General features: G+C 37.9%; 1 long non-coding RNA gene across 1 annotated transcript; it reads left to right on the top strand.

Moving 5' to 3' along the window:
* Window positions 1–6,861, top strand: LOC116217253. Its single transcript, XR_004161535.1, has 2 exons — window positions 1–2,180; window positions 6,755–6,861. It is a non-coding gene; the product is annotated as an uncharacterized LOC116217253 (long non-coding RNA).

The raw sequence follows: 6,861 nt of genomic DNA, 5'->3' as shown, positions 1-6,861 counted from the left end.
GGGCAGCCTGGTCTGCTGGTTGGTGACACTGCACATAGCAGGGGGTCTTTGTGGTCCTTTTCAACCCAGGCCATTCAATGATTATTCTATGATCTATTTGACAGGTGCGTGCTGAGGAAATACAGAACCAAGGGAGAAATCAGAGGAAAAAAGCATCCAGTCTTTATGTACTGAATAGAAAGCAAAAGAGCAAAGGTTCCTACCATAGTTTTGAAGAGTCAAGAGCTTTACATGGTTTCCAAGCTTGTTGATGGTCCCTATCAGTAGGAGCAACACATATTTAGAAATCAGTAGCGACTGTCTTAAAAACCAATGAAGTTAATTCAATTATTTTGCTACAGACTTTTGTAAAATGAAACAAAGCCTTGATGACAAATGAGCTGATGGCATTAACAGTGAGAGCAGCGTGCTTTCCATGACTTACAAAGGATAGCTTTGCTGCTCTAAGACGTTTACAACCGGAGATCTCTTATCCAAAACTTCCTACCTTTCTAGTGCTTGTGTTGAAAGCAACAGGATTTCAAATCTGATCATTATGCCCTAAGTGCAGGTCTCAGATAAAGCAGTACTATCATATTTTAGGCTTTTGTGACTTTTTTTTTTACTTGCCTCAGTGACATGTACTATAGACTGAATGAGTACTTGCAAAAGACATATAAATTTTGGCACCTGTTCCTCTATTAAATTACTACTTCCTCCCTCAGTCTGCAAAGGAAGTTTAAAAGAAGCAAGGCAAGCACAATAGAAGCAACATAAAGGGTCGAGCACTAAAGAGTCCAGTGGCATTTCCCACTGAGCAAACAGGCTCATTAAACATCATTAAATATCTGGTGACATTTCCCACAGCCAAACACTACCAGCAGCAGCTGTCTTGCCCTGGCCAGCAGCAGCACAGTGGGACAGGACCCACCACGTGCCAACAAGCACCGGATTCACTGCCCCCTAACACATCTGTCCATGAACAGCTTTATATCCCATCTGGGGTGCACCCCACAGTAACACAAGTGTGGGGTCTGAAAAGTCATGTTTTTTTTTTTCCTTGTTGTTAACTCAATATTGCTATTAACATCCTTCAGAGCAGAAGTCAGTAGAAAGAGGTGAGCGTCCACCCCATATGGAACCTTCTGGAAGGGCAGACAGTTCTAGAAAGCCCCACCAACACCCCCGGGTGACATGCACAGCCAACACTTGCGTTGGAAACACCTGTGATGGGAAATCAAGCACCCCTGGGACAACACCAGGCCATTCTGAGAGAAACGTGGGTACCGTCACGACATCTGTGAGGAGGGAGCCTCAGAAGCAGCTATGATTACCTTTGCTGGAGGTGCTCAGACAGCAGCCCACCACCTTCCGCCGCGACCCGCTCCGCCTCACGGCCCTGCCGGTGCGGCACTTCCCGCCCGCGCGCCACTTGTTGGCCACACGGGGGCGGTCAGGTGCAGAAAATGGTGCTGTTTCTTACGGAGTGAAGCTGGTAAACCGTGAAGGGAGAAAAAAAATCACTGCAGTTTTAATTTAGAGAAGTTTGTTAGAGAAAAAAAGGAGCTCGTGGGAGGAAAGTATGAAAAGGTTTTAGAGCGATGAAGACAAAGTTCTGCATAAAATCTGATCCTCAGCCAGAGTGGCAGCTGTGAGCAGAGGTGACCTTCCTGAGGAGAATTTCTCTGCTGCGAAGGAGGCAGCTGCTTTGTGCAGGGAGGAAACCTTATCAACAAAGCCTAAAACTTTGATTTTGTCCGGAAAAGACAGTGGGCGAATGGCAGTAAGCCTCCTTGAGACATCTGATGGAGGGCTGGAAGGAGCTCAGCCACCCGTGAGCGCTGCCAGCCTCACGCAGCCAAATGCCACCTGTGTCTGGGCAGCACGGCCTCAGGGCTCGTCAGCACAGCTGCTGGTGGGAGCTCTGAAAATTATGGCCTTGTGTTTTCGATCTAGATGTAGAATTGGTGGTACGTTTCTATGACTGTTACTTTGGTCAGATCTGTTTTGCTGAATGCCATCTCAATGGGTTGACAGATATTCTAGGAGGAGATGGAACTCGGGATGATGACAGAAAACACACGAAGGAGGCTGGCGTGGTTGATTGTGCCTTATCATAATGGCCTTTCCTCTTGCACAGCCAAGATAACGCGTGTCCCTGCTGCTCAGAGACCACTCACTGCAGCTGTAATGTTAAACAGGTAAGCCTTTATTGACTATAGTGTCAGAATATATTCTTTTCAGGTACTGATATCCTGGATCCCAAATACCTAACTGCCAAAGATGATAAGAAAGATGCCAGTAATGATTTCAGTTTATCAAATTTCTGTAATACCGTCCAGCATACAGTATATAGCTTAGAGAGAGAAAAAAAAACAAAACAAAACAAAAAGAACCCAAAACAAACAAAAAAAAACCACTATGCTTTCTGCTACTTTGACTGTGTAATTTGTTAAGTTCATCCTTCAGTGCTGACTCTTGGATGCTGCAGTTAGATAATTTGCAAATTCAATTTTTGTTCATAAGCTTTCAATTTGCCTTTGACAAGCAAAACCATTCATTGATTAAAAGAAGACCCAAGGATATCTGAGCTAAAAAGGTAATAATGTGTCACTGTTCTCTGATATTCCTAATTGTTCTGCAGAAGACTATGATGTGCATTATTTTTTTTTTTAAGAAAAAATTACATTTTGATTATGTTTTGTCAGTACCTTATTCCCATCCACCTGTTAAAACAGGGGAACATTACTATCTGCTCCCAATATTTTCTTACATGTCCTGTGCATAGATTTGACGCTGATAATAAATGTATCAGTGTGACAATCTCATCAGTATTTATTTACTGGTGGATGTGAAAGACAGGGTTATAAAATCAGCCACTCATTACAATGCAAAATTTGTGTGCAAGGTGTGATGACTAGCTCTGTTTCTCTAGTGCTGTACTTTTTGCTGCTTGTTGAAACACATGTTAGTAATTAGGTAGCATTTCAAAAAGTTTGTTATGTGAGAATTCTCAGTAGAGACTCAAATTCTCAGAATCTTCCTTTTGCAAAGTTGTACTGCCTGTGTGAACTTGACTGCTTGTTAACAGCAGTATTCATATATTGTTGTTGTTGTTACCTAGGCAACCACTCCAGAGCTCTTGCTTTTTTTGTTCCATGATTAAGATTTAGGTGCTGCCTTTGGCTGATCTTACTTGTGGCAGTAGGTAGTAGTATTAATTTGTGATATTGATTAACATTTTCTCAAGCAATATTAATTTCAGCATTTTATAAAGGATGACAGGATTACATGAATATTAATTTTGCTAAATTATAGTTTCAGCTTATAGTTTTAGTTTTCTCAAGGCAGTTTTAGTTTACACATCAGACTGATTGAATTCTACTAGTTTTGCTTTTCTCTATTTTTATGCAGACCAGTAATTCAAATATGCTTCTCTTGTCCTGAGCACTACTACGGATCTTTTTCAGTTACTTGATGGTGTGTTCTTGGTTTGTGACTGATGTTTACCTCAAATATAAATGGCAACTACGTTGCTGTTTACTGTGACTACCACAAAGACCATAATAGCTACCACCTGTCTTCTCTTGCCTTGGTCTTTGTGTGGATGAGTAAATTACACCTGAGGCCAAATTTTACTCGCTGGGTATGACGGAAGGAGGGTTAGAACCACATCAGTGTTCTGTTCTGATGAGTGAGCTCCTCTCTTATCTTCTTGAAACGGATGCATTACTTCAGCACATAGATAATCCCAAATTGAAATGATTCTTAAACTTAGAAGAGGAACATGCATGGAAAAAAGATGAAAATGTGAAAACATTAACTTAAAGTTCAGTTTGAGCTTAAGTGATTTCTTCCATGGGAAGGGGGTGGGGAACCCACAACCTCAAGAACCTTGTAGTCTTAGTGAGGTACAAAATTAGGAGCTCAAGTGGAACTAAGGTCTGGCCAGACGAATATGGAATCTGCATATCTTTGCATACAAAATTACATGATGTTGTCTCTCCAAGCACTTACTGTATTAAAATATTTTAAAAAGACAGAAATCTGCTTTACAAAAAAAAAAAAAAAAAATTAATGGAACAAATCTTCATTGGCATGAAGATAGAGTTCCTAATATAGCACAAAATCTTACGTACGGGAAAATGTATATTTGATTCCCATTTCACAATATATCAAAAGTTTTTTTTTTAGAAAAGGCATACTTTTCTAGTATTTTTTAGCATTTCTTCAACATGTTTATGAAGTGTTTGAATCTTACAGAATTTATGCTTATGTTGAATGCATCTGTTATAATTTCTGAAAACATCTCAAGATTAAGTAGACTACTTCGCTTAATATGAAAAGCAAGAATATGAATACAAGAATCTCAGGCAGAAACCATTACATGTGGATTTCACCAATACAGTAAGAAATAAACCATTGAGCTCATTTTTAGAAATCGCAGTCAATAACTACTACTATGTTAAATATGTTTGTAAGGAGAATACAAAAATTCATGAAACATGAGTAGGAATTCCTGATTCTTTTTTTTTATTATTATTATTTATTATTTTTATAAATATAGTTCTTTTATTTCTTACGCTGAAGGAAAGCCCATTTTGCTTCAGGAAATTTATGAAAATTTTCAAGTACAACTCAAAATCTAAGTAATATCTGAATTCACTACTTGGGTAAGATCCTTTTTTGAAGCATTTAGTGTATCTTAAATTTAAAAAATCACTTCAAGAATAATGGGAGACAATGAAACAGTTCTACTGGTTGAAAGTAATTGGATCATGAGCTCTTTTGTAAATATTGAACAAAGTACTCAATAGGCTTTCCATTTGTATGCTGCTTTAATATATATACATATTTTTTACAATAGCGCTTGCAGTTGCCTTGTTTTCTCAGGTGGCTCTTTTGGGGGGAACATTATACACAGTCAGCTTTATATGTTTCAGAATTGCTTCTATAACCTTTCTTTCATGCTAAAAATCCTCTGTAGTATATTGCACCATTTTACAAATGGGAATCTCATACTATGTACCTATGTAAATTGCTTTAATTTATTCCTGTGGCCACTGTGCTCAAATAGTATGACTGCTGAATGAAAACTTTTCTCACTGAATTGCTTTATGCTGTTCTTGTCTACTGCCATGCAATGCAGCGTATGACCACCTTAAAGAAGTGAGGTGTGCTTAAACATGAAACATGATCTGATTCCTAAGAATCCTTGAAAATTCCTTGGAAATCCTTTTCACTGACTGTCTACTGAAGGAAGAAATGTTTGCACAGTTTTCATTTGAAGCCTGAATGTGTCTTTGTAAGGCAGAAGTCCATTACCAAAAAATAAAAAATAATAATAAAACAAGTTTATAAAATGTTTGCTTCCATAAGAATGAAAATAAATCTGAACAATCATTAGTAATACCTAAAAATGCTAGTAAAATAGAAGGAAAAAGACCTACAGGACCTACAGGACTTTTATACTTCAGGGAATAGACTCATAATGATGTTTGCTTTTATTTCTATCCTTCAACTTATCCTCCCTTAAGAGGCTTCTGATCAACAAATGAGAAAATCATATGAGAAACAACTATGGCTTCCCCACTTGCCATTCCAATTGAATATTCCTGAAAAGTTAAGCTTACTCTTTAAGTATTCCAGTTTTCAGGAGGTCAAAGCCAGGGTCTTCTCTCTATCTATCCATGAAAATTTGCTTTTTCCTTTAGAATAAGAGAAGGTAAATTGGGAACAAGTTCCTAATGAATAAAGAGGAAGGTGTGAATGACCTAAGGTATTCATTATATTTTCCATAAAATTCCTTCCTGTAGGAGAAATCTGATAGCATTAGGTCTCTGATGTAAAAGTCAGAGCCAATATCGAGCAGAGAAGTTGAATTCTTCTCTGTAACAGGCTATTGGACACTGCAGCTTTCAGACTTCTCTCCCTAAAATTTGACTCTCATTCTATTTCAGTAAGTCAAGACTCATGGAAAGTAAGAATCTAGGCACAACAGAGATACAATATAACATGTCATTTCTTTTATATTGGGAATGTTGGAAAACTTAGCTGTGTACAAGGTAACTGCTCCCTTTAGTATGCAGCTAAGCTTTTGACTGCACGATGTAATATTAGGTTAAAATAGGCTGTTTTTCTCCAGGTAATAACCTGACTTGAGAACAATTGTTATTGATTGCAGTATGATAGTAATACATAATTAAAGGTATGTGCCTGTTGCTCTATTCACTTGTCCTTCTTAAGAGCAATTTATTAACTGTTGGAGGAATGTTTTCAAACAGATTAGGTTAAAAACAGCATTTCTATCTATGGCAGTCATTTACCAAACAAAGTACCAATTACATTTCAGTTCAAAATCCTGTATCTGAGTTTCAGTATCAGATCTCTGTAGGGAGAGGCATTAAATTAAAAAGTTGAGGGATTTTTGGATGGAACAGGGAAAGGACATTGGATAGAATCTAGATACAAAGTATAATATACCGCATGATAAGAGAGACAATTGCTCTTGCTACTGTTATCCCAGTGTGATATTAGCATTATAGATATTAGTAAGACATGGTATTAGCATTTGCATGAGCTTTGTAGCATATAGTAATTGATAATTGCTCCACATTGCATTGTCCTTGAACCTAACTGATGTGATTACATAAATACTAAAGCTAGCCTCTGTCACTGTGTGCTCTGAAGGAAAGATAGCGGATGTGGTAGTCTTTTGTTTTCAGCTGAAAATTTCATATTTTTTCCTCTCACTCATCTCCTATCTTATATTAAGGTTCCAAAGGGCAATCCTGAACTTCTTACAGCCCAAGAACTCCAGGTTAAAGAACTGAACTTCCTGAATATTTAAAGTAATTGGAAAAAGTGGATCAAAAGTTAAAA

Source organism: Meleagris gallopavo, chromosome 16 (genome assembly GCF_000146605.3).
Source record: "Meleagris gallopavo isolate NT-WF06-2002-E0010 breed Aviagen turkey brand Nicholas breeding stock chromosome 16, Turkey_5.1, whole genome shotgun sequence".
In the NCBI taxonomy this organism is placed as follows: Eukaryota; Metazoa; Chordata; class Aves; order Galliformes; family Phasianidae; genus Meleagris; species Meleagris gallopavo.
Note: the sequence above shows the minus strand (reverse complement) of the source record. Positions and strands in the feature narration are given on the sequence as shown.